Source organism: Crocuta crocuta, unplaced genomic scaffold, assembly GCF_008692635.1.
Source record: "Crocuta crocuta isolate KB4526 unplaced genomic scaffold, BGI_CrCroc_1.0 scaffold656, whole genome shotgun sequence".
NCBI lineage: Eukaryota > Metazoa > Chordata > Mammalia > Carnivora > Hyaenidae > Crocuta > Crocuta crocuta.
The window spans coordinates 399671-413773 of NW_027529459.1; positions in this window are offsets into that span (position 1 = coordinate 399671).

Genomic DNA, 14103 nt, shown 5'->3' on the forward strand with positions numbered 1-14103 from the left:
ACCCAGTATGTGAACCAATAATCAAACACTCAATTACATGCCAGTCACAACCATGAAAACTTGGATGGAACAGATATCGGTGGGTAATAGAGTGGTAGAAAATAGCCTTGAAGATTTTTGTCATGGTAGCAAATACAAGTTTCTTTTGGGAAAAAAAAAAAAAGAACAAAAACAAAAACAAAAAAAAAAACCCTAGTGAAACAGCATTTTATTACAGTTATGTAAAAACTGTTTGTTGGTTTATCTGAATAACACAAATATAATTCTTTTGGAAAATAATTCATTATTAGATTAATTCTATCATTTTGTCTAATGTTTGTCACTGGATTAGATTTGTTGAGCTCATATAACAATCTGTCTTTCCCTATTAATTTTTCATCTTACCATACAAATAGTAGCACATTAATCAACAAAACTCCAGTTACTTTATTGTGAGCCATTTCATGGTTCGGTGAGTTAAGTTACAACTTGAAATATTCCCCAGTTGAGAAAATTTACCAAAGTTACTTAGTCACTATCCTCTATCTCTTGTCTTCATTTATGAAATAAACAAAATTGTGATATTTTTATTTTCTAAATGTGGAACATAAGCTTCATATTCAACTGCACATTTACATGGCTCTTTCTGTTTAGATAATATTATGAATTTCTAATGGAATAACCATTTTTGATGCCATGGAACATGCTTTTAATGTTAATTTAAGATAGAAAAATAGGATTTCTTTCATTTTATAAAAAGTTGTATTTCAAAGGTCATTCTTTCACTTATATATTTATTAGGAATATTAAAAATAGATTTTTTTTTTTTTACTTTGCTCTCTTGTTTCCAGCTCAACTGGGCACAATCTTATCCTAGGTTGCAAAAACCTAGTATGTACATTATGGAAGACATGAAAATAGTAAAAAAAAAAAAAAAAACCCATATGATTATTAACTTACATATTTTTTAAGGTATTCCCTAAAAGACAAAAGAGAGTAGCTTTCTACCAGGACGTTAAAATTTGTTACAATGCCTTTTTTGAACCTGCATTCCGGAAAGAATTGTCATTAGAGAGAGTATATTACAGAAATCTGAAATTGGGGTTATAACAATTTCCTGATGAGAGGGTTGGTGCAGTTCCCTTTCCGTGGAGTTATTTCAGGAATGGGACAAATATGTCTATTAGTTCCCAGTTTCTAGTGCTAACAATAAATTTCCCAATGGATGCTTAGAATATACTTAGGATAATTTATTTCAAGTTTGTCTTCTGAAGATATTGTATTACATAACCCTAAAAATTTAAGCTGATAATTTTAGAACAGGAACAAAGTGATAGAAAAACAAAACAGAACAACAACAACAAAAAAGGAATGGCTTAAATCTAAAGGTATCCATGTTCTATTTTTTGTCTGATTAAGAATAGCTACTTATTGAGTTAATCTAATGTGTAACATATGAAGGAAAATAAATAGTAAATGTCAATTCCTATGTAAAAGAAATGAAGCAAGCGCAGTGACCAATTTCATCACAGTCGTATGGAGATAGACAATCCTTTTAGTCCTTGAGTTAAAATTTAGATCATAAAATCAACTGTAGGTCATATAAACTTGATTTGAGAGAGTAAAAAGTATTTTTGTATTTATTCTAACCTTGGATACAAAGATGGAATTGCTTATTGCCTGGGCATCTGAGCAAATGGTGCAGAGACACCATGTGTATCTGACGACCCTTCATCTTGGCAGTGGAGCTATGGTGAACAGCTGAACATTACGCACGGCTGACACACCCCCAATCTGTCTCGTATGCAGATACGGCTGGAACATTGGCACTAGGGTGGTGCTAAATGTTGTTTTGCTCAAAATCTTCACTACTTTTAAAATGACAATTAATAACTGTGAATCAAATCAAATTGAAAATTCATATTTTTCTTCTTGATCCTCTATGATCTGGATCATATCTCATGATAACTAATGCCTAAACACTACTCATGTGTTGAACTATTTATATGAATTCACCTAGTTACCAATAAATTGCTATTAGTCTATTTGAGTGCATTCATATTTTTCAGGGTAAAAAAAATTTAACCACAGTTCAGCTTACTGACAGATTCATTTCAAGATAAAATGAAAAGTCTTGGATATAGAATCACTGAAAATTTTCAAATATTGTTTCAGTGACTACATGGCAAAAATATTGGTTGGTGTTTGTGACTCTGAAGTTAATATTTAAACCTGATTTCATGATTTTTCTTATAATCAGAGTATTTAAGAGTAACCATTTGGGGCGTCTGGGTGGCTCAGTTGGTTAAGCGTCTGACTTCGGATCAGGTCATGTTCTCACAGTTTGAGTTTGAGCCCTGAGACGGGCTCTGTGCTGACAGCTCAGAGCCTGGAGCCTGCTTTGGACTGTGTCTCCCTCTTTCTTTTTGCCCCTCCCCTATTTGCACTTTCTCTGTCTCTCTCTCCCTATCAAAAATAAACATTAAAAAAAAAAGAAAAACGAGTAACCATTCTTCCTATCCATTCTTTCACTATGTATATTTTTGTAGGATCTACATTTTTTTGGCAATGGAATTAAAATCTTAATATTGCATTTTAGTTTTTGAGATGACTATTGCTTCCTGAAGCTCTTTTCACAATGGTGTCAAAGGCGTAACATTTTTCTTTTGAGAAATTTGTTGAAATTGCAGGTATTGGTTAACCTAATAATCAGCTTGATTATTTGCATCGTATCTGATCTTTGTGATATTAACAAGACATTTTCTATTTTACAATTATTTTTAACATTATATCATCTCTTCTTTGATATATACATCATACCCTACTAATTTAAAGATTACTTTAAAACCCTAGTTTTTGATTCCTATATTTTTTAATCCTGTATTCTCTTCACAGAAAGAACGGTACAATAAATCAATATTTTCCATTGTTCAGGAGAAATTCCATTATGCTATTAAATAAAGATTTTTATGGAAATAATAGTACTCAAAGTATAAATCATGCTTTTAACATATCCAGAATCTCTGATCTTCTGAGCTAAGTTCTGCTGACAAAATTTATTTTATGACTCCTACTCTATTCAATATTAAATTGTCTAAGTGATCGTATGTGCTTTTTATGGAGATACTTTTAAGGTGATCCTATCTGTCCTTATTCTACCTCTGTCCAGTTTCTAAAAGCAAGTTAGAAAAACAATAGAAATCAAATTTCTGCCGCTTCATTTCTTTTTGACCTAGCTTGTATTTTTCACCTTTATTTCTTCATGTACTGAGTGCTACGTTGACCTTCAATTTCTCAAATTCTTAGCTCTTACAGGGCTGATCAACTTCTTAACCGGTAAGGAGAGTCACAATTTCACTGTCTTTCAAAATAAGCATAAATTTAGTTATAAATACTGGGTGAAATCCAGATACCTAAAAAATATAGAAGCAACATGTTTTAAACTGTCAGCATTGAGCATTATAATTATGCTTTGTTTCTTTCATTGATGATTTTTGATTCTCTGTTAATACCAGGAGGAAAAAAAACAGCCAAGTTCTTTCGATATCAAAAAACCTCAGTACTGACTAGGATGGTTTATGGTAAATGTTTTCTATGTGGAAATCAGTTAAATCATTAGCAAAGGAAAACATACATGGAACTTCAAAAACTGAAACTTTAAAAATGCTTATAGCAATCCTACCAAATAGGTGGTAAGAACTTCCACAGCCAATGTGTAGATATAACAGGCTCAGAGAAGTTGAACACATACTCAAAGTTGGAGAGTGGTTAGTGCCCAATCAGAGCTAAAATGCCACGGCTTGCTTTCTGAACTTGGAATCTAAACAATTTTGTAGCTTATAGGAGGCACTGCCCAGCATTTCAGTGCATTTTGCCTTGCACATAGAAAAGCTTTTTTATCTGGTCACTTAGAAAATTCACTAAGTTATGCGAAAGTCACTGGATAATGTAATCTTTTCTGTAGGAGTAAATGGGCCAAATAGGTTGTTTACTGTAGTAGAAAATATGCCATCAGTTAGACAAAGGCCATGTGTCAGGGATTTATCCTTCCAGAGACTCATTATGAAGAACTAAATCTCAAGGTGTACATGGATGAATAGAGGATAAAGGGTCAGAATAATTTAATTTACTTCATGGCCTGTATTCTCTTTAATCAACTGATGGCCAAAGTTTGCTGTTTGAAGTTCAAACAGGTTTTTTCAAAGATGCACCAAAAATGATATTTGGGAAAAATAAAATTGAGTACATTTCCAAAAATTAAAAGTATTTTGATGATCAAGATATAAGATAATTAAGAATAAAAACTTAATTTTATTAAGTTTATCTAAATAAAATTTAGAATAGTTTATCTAAATAAAATTTAGAATAGCTTTCATTTATTTTAGGATTGGCTTATAATCAATTTATTAACTAATAACTATACTATATTACTTGAAGTTTTCCTTCCTCCCTTAAGATTTCCCCATGTCAGGGATAATATTTTGCAGCTTATAATCTTTTAATGATATATCTTAAAAATTGAAAGTGCATCAATATGTAAAGAGGACAGTTATAGTCACAAAGGAATGAGAATTAAAGATTAAATTTCTAATTAACATCAAAGGTGAATTTGAAAGAAGATACAGTAAAACTTTGGTTAACATAGCCAAGGTTTCAATTAATCAATTTTTTCCTTAATTTTAAGATGAGTCATGCTGTAATAAAACAATCATACATTAAACATTTGGCAAAAAAAATAATTTAAACCAAATTTTGACCAATTATGTTGTTGTTCAATCTTCTCCATCATATATTGTCTAAGGGCAAATGATCCAGAGATCATAATCCTATAGTTCTGTAAACTCCTCACACTAAGGATCTATGCTATACTCAGCTTGTTAGAATGTCTAAAATCTAGTCAATGATTAATGCCGATTCAGTCTCTGCCAGCGATGACTACCTCACCTTTGTTAATGCTGATTAAGAAAAGAGCACTATCTGTGCATGAGTGTTCTTAGAGTAACAGGCAAAATAATGCCTATAATTACTGGAATACTAAATTAATGCAAAATTATCTAGATATATTTCCATCAATTACACATTAAAGTGTTAAAATAATATTTTAAATCTTAATGATTTTCTCATGTGGAGAGAGGTCATTCTTTTATCTTTGTTAAAGCCACTTATATAAAAGACCTGATTCCTACTTGAGTAATATAGAGGCAAGGAGATGGCTGATTGATCGCTTTGTTCAAAAAGTCAGGAACATGGTACTGAATGGGGTCAATGTACATGGCCTAACTTTACAGAAACAAAATGTTTATGAGTGTTTCAAGGATCATACATATGTTAAGATACAGTGGGAGCCTTCCATCTAAATGCCATGGAGCAATCAGGGATATCAACAGTGTAAATTTTTATGGAGTGGATGACCAGTGAATCAAGTTGAGGCATCGCTTGTTCACCATTTTCCTGAACTTTCCACTCTCTTCAAGGGTTCTCATCGACACCTCCATCCCACATTTCTTCCCCAAGTGATAGACTTCTCTCAACCTACAAACACACAGCATGGGTATTTACAGAACATATTTATTAAGAGATAGGCCTCATATGACATATCATTTTCCTTTCATTACCCATCCTCACTGATTTCTATAACTTGAAATGGGTGAGAGAGTTGGAGAGACCTGTTATACTTTTAGTACTTTCCTCTGTGAATTCTGCATTTGGAGATTTGTCTTATTCGTGCCTTAGTATATTGATACTACCAGCTGTTCAGTGAAAAATGGGAGGTTTTATCCTAAACTCCTGTTACACAATTTTTTTGCATTGTCAGAGATATTTATTTATTTGCCATAACTATTAAGCACTACTTATATGCTGGTTTGGGGGAGTGGAATTGTAAACAAAATAAAGGTAATCACAACTTCATGTAACTTATAGTTTAATACAGAGATAGTAGTCACATGACACTCGTGTTGTCACAATACACTCACAACAGGTTAGACAGCAGAGCCAGCATTCTGATAGCTCAGCACAGTTTCCTAAGTAGTCTCTACAGATCTATCAACCCTGTCACCAGATATGGATCTCTTTTCTTTTTCCTTTGTTAACAGCCAACTATAAACCATGGCAGCAGGGAGCTAGCATTGTACAACAGTATATGCCACAGAACATAAAGTACCATTTGATCAATAAATACTTCTTTATTTGTACAGTAGGTATTTCTTGAGTTAAATATGAAGAGCATGGCTTTTTACTTTAAAGTAATATCAAACATGTACTAAGTGAAATATTACAGAAAAGGATGAGCTTATACAGTTTCCTAAGTAACTGTGGAAAAGCTGATGACAGGATTGCTGCTATAAACGTATAGGGGTTATAAAGGCATTCATCAGTTTATTTTACTATGCACCTACACTGCACCTAGCACTACTTTTGGCTTGAGGGAATCATTCAATGGACAAAAAAGACAGGACCCTGCCCTTGTGAGTCATGCATCGTGGTGTGAGAGATATATAGCACATAATAGACATGAGAAATAAGAAGAATAAATAGTATATGAGAAAGTGATATGAGCAGGGAAAGGAGTATCTGGGGACTAGCTGGGAAATAAGGGGGCAGTCTTCAGGAGTAAGTACGTGGTCATGGCAAACATTATCAAAGGTGAAATTTAAGCAGAGTTGAAGCAATTGAGGAAGTTTCCAAACAGTAGAAGGAAGTAGCAGTGAATGAAGAAATGTTCTCCAAAAATGACCAATTAATATTTATGGAGTACTAGCTAGGAACATGGGAGTATGTGAATAAAGAGGAGCAAGACTATATTCTAAAGTATACCTGTCCCTTTGCAAGTAGTTGATATAATTATAGAATAAGGAACTGAGGATAGAGAAGAAAAAGTAGGTAAGCTACATGGTAGACTGAAAATATATCTTAACAAAAATAAGCAGTCTGAACCAAAATACATCATAGCCACATGGCCACATGTCTAAGTGTTTAGATAAGGGAGCTGAGGGGTGAACATTTTAATGAGCTTGGAAGTAATCATTCATGATGTAATCAGAGAAGGAGTTGGAGGTTATAAAAGAAAGGAGATTGAAAAGCTCATCTCTCCTTTGGCTATGCCATAGGAATTATGTTTAATAAAGTTTACACATTTTCAACACTTTTGCTATAGACTAGCATCCGTTCACTTATACACCATCTTGCTTCCTTTATTTTAGATTAATGTCTATTTTTGAAATTTAATCTAACTCCTCCACTTCTGTGCTAGATCGCATTTGCTATTCTCTCCTGCATCATTTTCAGTTTCTTCATTACTTCTTCCTAATCAACATGAAAAATTACTCTTTGTCCCTCTTACCAAGCAAACAAACTCTGAACTCTTCACATTCTGCTTGAATTGTGCTTAAAACTGCTTCAATCTTTGTGCCTGCTCTCCCACTGAAACTGCTCTGAAAGTCATCACTGACGGATGCTAAATCCAGTGATAATTCCTGGTTCCTCATCACACTCTATCAGCAACTTTGGACACAGGTGATTTATCCCCAGTATTTGAATGGCCATCCTGTTTTAGGTTATAAAGAACTACACTTTTCTGATTTTTCTCTCACTTCCCTGGACATCCTTTCTGGTTTTCCCTTAAATCTCTAACCAACAAAAATCTAAGGGTTTTTAAGACTTCATTTTTAGACCTTGTCGCAAGTTCAGTCCTTTGAAGAAACACACTGAGATAGAGTTTGGCATGCAGCACATTGTGTTGGGAAGGACACCTGTGAATGAGACAGAGACGTAGCAGGACTGGGCAGTCCGGCAAGTGGAGCTGGCCCAGCAGATCCTGCTGGGAGGAGTCAGAGCTGCCCTGAACTGGGCTGAAATGGTCTAGGTTTTATACTTCCATCTCCATCGGTCATTGGATGTGGTTGGCCTGGCAAGGACCCCTGATGCAAACCCCTAAGTAGTTCTCAGATGGAGGCTGTGTTCTAACAGTGCTCCCAGCTGCCAGAGGGGCATTGGGACAGCTCATTTCCACCACAGCCCTCCCCTCTACCTACGAGCAGTCTCTTCTTATTTTATGCATTCTTATGGCTTTATTCCAAAAATACATAATGTGTTTCATATGCATGGCCAATCCCAAAAGTACACAGCACTTCAAACAAGACATATCCAAAACTAAACTCCTGATCCACCCACCCCAATATGTTCATCTCACGGTCTTCCCCATGTAGTTAATAGCAACTGTATTATTCCAGTAGCTTAGGTTTAAAAATACAGATTTTCCTTTCTTTTTTCCCCTCTTTTCTTTTTTTTTCTTTCTCCTTCCCTCTTTTCTTCCTTCCGTCCTTTCTCCCTCTCTCCTTTCTCTTTCTTTCTTCCTCCTTCCCTCTTTCTTTCCTTCACTCCTTCCTTACTCCCTCCCTCCTTCTTTCTTTCTTTCTTTCTTTCTTTCTTTCTTTCTTTCTTTCTTTCTTTCTTTCTTTCTTTCTTTCTTTCTTTCTCTCTCTCTTCCTTTCTTCCATGGAGTTCTTCTTAAATCCTTTTTCCTGTGCTCCCCATACTCAATCTACACACAAACTGCACTGGATTTACTCCCAGAGTAATCCACCCTGTCCTGCAGAGTAAACCGGCAGGAGCTATGGGATGCAGGCTTTTTAGTAACAAGGGGCTGACCCCTGGTTCCTATAGGTGACTAGCTTATTTAAACAATTCTGTGGACTGGCAGGAAAGTGAAACTCATTAACTTAAGAAACAGGCNATAGATGTCCAGACAGCACATAAAATTTTAAACCTTACAATGCAAAACTTCACATCAACTCGTCTGATGCAAGCCACCACGACAGAAGTAGCCTACTGACCAGTCTTAATTAAGTGGTCACAAAGATCTGGTTGAAATAGATCAGATCAAGTATCTCCTGTGCTTAAAACCCTATAATGCCTTCTCATCTCCATCGAAAGAAAGAAAGAAAGAAAGAAAGAAAGAAAGAAAGAAAGAAAGAAAGAAAGAAAGAAAGAAAGAAAGAAAGAAAAAGAAAGAAAAGAAAAGAAAAGAAAAGAAAAGAAAAGAAAAGAAAAGAAAAGAAAAGAAAAGAAAAGAAAAGAAAAAAAGGTCAAAGTTCTTGCATAGCTTTAAAAGGCCTAACATTTTCTGGGTCGTGTTATCTGTCTTTATTTTCTAATATTCTCTTTCACTAACACACTTTGCTTTAGCCACATTGACCTCCTTTCTGCTTCATGAACACATTAAGAATATTTCTATATCAGGACCTCTGCTCTTGCTTTTCATTTGGCCTTGAACACTTTACCCTCCTTTAAATTTTGTTCACTCATTCACCTCTTTTGAATCTTTGCTCATATGCTATCTTTTATAAGAGGGCTCCCTAACCTGTTCATTGTACTCTGTTCATTGTGAAGCACATTATCTACTTCATTCAGCACGTTATCTACTTCATTGTTTTCATTCTCATATAGTTATCACCATCAAAAATAGCACATAACTTACTTAGCTATTTTACCATGTGTTCATTTCTCTCCATTAGCATTAAGAGTTAGTTTGTCTACTACTTCACTCTCATTAACAGGATCACCTAAAACAAATGTTTCGTATATTTAGATATGTAATAAGTTATTAGTTAAATAAACCTATCTTTGTTTTATTATTTAATTAACATAAGGTAATGTAAAATTTTTAAATGTTTTTCAAATATGGAGCATGATTTTTCCTTTAAAATATTTTATAATAAATACTAGAATTTTTGCCCAGATCAGGCATGGCAGAGGGTAAAGCTTTGAAAAGTGACTCAGAAGGTTGGGAAACACAGACAAGAAGTTCAAGGAGTAGGTGTTCCTCAGGGTAAACTTTAGCAAATGAAATGAGAGACACAATGTAGGAAGGATCCATCATATCAAGTTCTTGCCCGTCAAGGCAGTGATTAATACAGCTTCCTCAAAGCCCTCCCACATGGCTGAACCTAGACCATTCTGTAAAGTCCTGTCTTATTTTTACTTATCCTTCTTTTCTGCCTCATATCACTTTTTTTGCTCACTGTTGCTTTGAATTACATCTTTCAAGAAAGAGTAGGCATATAAGTAATTATTCAGGCTTAATTTCTCTGGAGAACAAAATGCTAAAATATTTTTCTACCCCAGAACAAAACTACCTCAAAAGGTAACAGAGATGGCTGTAACTCAAAAGGAGTCTACAATTTAGTTAGTAATGCAGAGGAGACCAAAATGTGAAATTACAGAATAAAGAATTAGAGACTAAATCCATATGCTAAAGTATGGGTGATTTGGAGAACAGGAACAATAAGTAGGAGAAGCAGTGTGACTATTATAGGTTAAATTTATCAGAGAATATTGACCTTAAAGGACTTAAGGATATGACTTAGAAGAGTATAAATTTCCAGGAATTCTAGCCTGGAGAAATATTGGGACCAGGGAAATGTTATCAAAGTACACATGTATAAAAGGGAGAGTGAGAAGATGAATGGGAGGATTTATTTCAGGTAATAATAAAAAGCAACTAAAATAGGTAAGGTATAGATGGAATTCAAAGGAATTTACTGAGGGCAAATGCTAAAAAATATGATAATCCAGGGGCGCCAGGTGGCTCAGTCAGTTAAGTGGTCGACTTTGGCTCAGGTCATGATCTCGCGGTTCATGAGTTTGAGCTCCAAGTCGAATTGATTGATATTCTGTCTTTCTCTCTGCCACTCCCCTGCTCATGCTCTGTTGCTCTCTCTCTCTCTCTCTCAAAAAAAAAAAAAAAAAAATGAAAAAAATATGATAAACAAAATATCTAGCTTTGTACATATAAAAGGAGATAGATGGTTTACTTTTTCAATGAAATGAGTAGATATTATGTTACAACATAAGATTTTCCCAAGAATTTCACGTAATATATCTTCTGAGTTCACACTAAATATGTGAGTATTTATATGCATATTTCTACTTAAATAGCTCAATTTATTATTTTTGAATTATTCTATGAAATGCAATTTACTCAGAAAATGGATATTTTAATAGATGAGTGAATTTAGGAGGTGTGGGCTGCAATATGGCACATTTCTAATAAAGCAATCCTAGAAAAAAAGGCTAAAAAAAAAAGAGTGCTGTGCAGACGTAAAAGCCAATAATAGTCTAGCGACTTGAAGAGCAATTGTGTCATGAGTGGTTGAAGGACACAGAAAAGAATGCCAAAGAATGCCAGAGACTCCATCTGTCTTACAGTGTTACCAAGGTACAACCCAGACATAGAACATATGCAATAAAAAAAACTCTAGTAGTGATAATGTACTGCAAGTGATAATAAGTCATATAAATTACAAACAACAGTCTATTTGATAGAACTTATATGCTTCTACTGTGCTGTCATAGATTTGCAACTTAGCAAGAGCCTGATCTGGACAGTAAAATGGCCATCGTTGTTTTATGTACTACTATATACCAGAACATGAAACAGCACTTGTCACATAGGATTCAAATAGCATTTACTGAGGGATGTCTGGGTGGCTCAGTCGACTGGGCATCCGACTCTTGGTTTCAGCTTAGGTCAGAATCTTACAGACTGTGTGTTTGAGCCCTATGTTGGACTCTGTGCTGACAGCTGGAAGTCAGCTTGGGATTTTTTCTCTCCCTCTCTCCCTACCCTTCCCCATATGTGCACTCTCTCAAATTAAATAAACATAAAAAATAGTATTTATTGAATCAATGAATTGGTCACAGTTTTCTGTAGTTTAGAGTATCAGTAATTTTCCATGGCTCCCTTAAAACAAAAGAAATAGCTAACAATTTTATTTATTAAATAGTTAGGTCCAAACATATTAATACCTGTTTGTGTCCTACCAATACGACACATGATTGTTGCTACATAACATCTCAAACCTTCATTCCCTATTCCACACTGATTGCCATCCCCATACTTGCTTTTCATCACAAATGCTTGAAATCCAACTTCATACAGATAGAGCGTCATCAAAAAGAAGTTAGCCATCAAATGCTGAGACTACTTGAAGTTAGTAGTTTTCTTGATGTTTGAAAAACATTGATAGGTTTCCCAGAAAATTTTAAATATCTCTCAGTGCCCCCTGGAAAATGTATGGTGCACTGTTGAGGAACCCCAAATTTAAGTTAAAATAAATTGAAAGTGTTTATTAATTTCACAGTTTTTCAAGGATTGGTTGTTAGCATTATATATGCACACATATAAAGTTCATTACATAGAAAAACTAAGCCACTGTTTTATATCTTCACTATTTCCTTTTGGTTTCCAATCCATAAACTATAAATATTATAACTGTCTCTAGTATCAAATAAAAAATATTAATTACAAATATTTAACAATTCAACAAGTCACAGATCCTACATCCAAGGCACCTGTATAATATATTAGGGTACCTAAATATATATATTACTTCTGATAAACTATTAGAAGATGTTATATGTTGAATATATAGCAACTAATTCAACCCCTTCATCCTTAAAATATCATTTCATCAGTATTGTCTAAAAGGTTCTATGGGAAAAAAATGGGCAAAACAACAAAATAAACCTCTGTTAATGTCATATTCCTCTTCAGCTACTGTCCTGCCTGTTCCTTATGGCCAAATTTTTAGCAGAGTAGTAGGGGGTAGAAACTTAATTCACAATGGATGTATAGAGAATATGTATTAATCAGGGTTCTCCAGAGAAACAGATCAAAGAGGATGTGTGTGTGTGTGTGTGTGTGTGTGTGTGTAAAGCGTTATGTATTATAAAGAACTAGCTTATGTGATTATACAGGTGAGTAAATCCCCAAATCTTCAGGTAAGTTGGCAGACTGGAGACCCAAGAGAGCCAACGATGTAGTTCGCAGGTGAAGGCCAGCAGGCTCAAAACCCAGGTAAAGTTGACATTTTAATGCAAAGGCAGGAAAAATTCTACTCTGAGGAGGGTGAACTTTTTGTTCTATTCAGGAGTACAACTGATTGGAAACCCACCAACATTAGTGCAGACAATATGCTTTATTCAGTCTATTGATTTATATGTTAATCTCACCCTAGAAGAAACACCCAGAATAATGTTTGACCAAATATCTGGGCACCTCAGCCCAGTCAAGCTAACACATAAAATTGACCGTTTCAAAGTATAATCATCTTTTATAATTCGAGCAATGTTTAATTCAAGTGCCACTCCCATGAAGAAATGTGATTATAGTCAAATGGAATCTGCCCAGTTCCCTAAGTTTGCCTTTTCACCTACTATTCATTCCTCTTACTGCTTTTTTCACTTTCTTACCACTTTCATCTGCATTTATCCACACCATGTATTGCATTTTTTTCTAAGTATCTAGATTTGATTTGGCCAAAATCTGTGCACACTTTAGAATTAATAAATTAATGGGGCGCCTGGGTGGCTTAGTCGGTTAAGTGTCCGACTTTCGCTTAGGTCATGATCTCTCAGTTCGTGGGTTCGAGCCCCGTGTCGGGCTCTGTGCTGACTGCCAGCTCAGAGCCTGGAGCCTGTTTCAGAGTCTGTCACTCCCTGTCTCTCTGACCCTCCCCTGCTCATGCTGTCTCTCTCTCTCTCCTAAAAATAAATAAAAATATTAAAAAAAAATAGAACTAATAAATTAATGAGTGTTTTTTTTATATGTAGAGACTAAGATTGTTATTCTTCACAAAATATGGGAACACTAGAGTTGCCAGTGTTTCTACTATTAAAGACCACAGATATGCTTTCAAAAACTAAGCTTTGTTGAAACTTTAAATTCCAATGATTTTTATTAATTTCATTCCTTTATTTAAATATTATATACAAGACAAGGAATTGATTTTATGTTATTTGTTTTTAGCACCATGATGTAGGACATCTCCAAGTCAACTACTTAGAATCCTGACTGCTTTCAGAGAAGCTGTGTTCAACCAAACAGTGACAATATTAGGAAAATGCTTTTAAGAACATCACAAATATGTTTACTTCAGCATGGAGCTTTTACTGAATATACTTCTTATGTACTCATGGTAAAAATTTTCCAAAGACCATCCTTCTAAATAATGGCTAGCTGATTTTCCACCATTATTCAGATAAAACTCAGAAATAGTAAGATAACAGAGAAGAAAAAATAAGTTTGAGAGGGAGTAGTAGTAAAAACACAAAAGCAAGTTT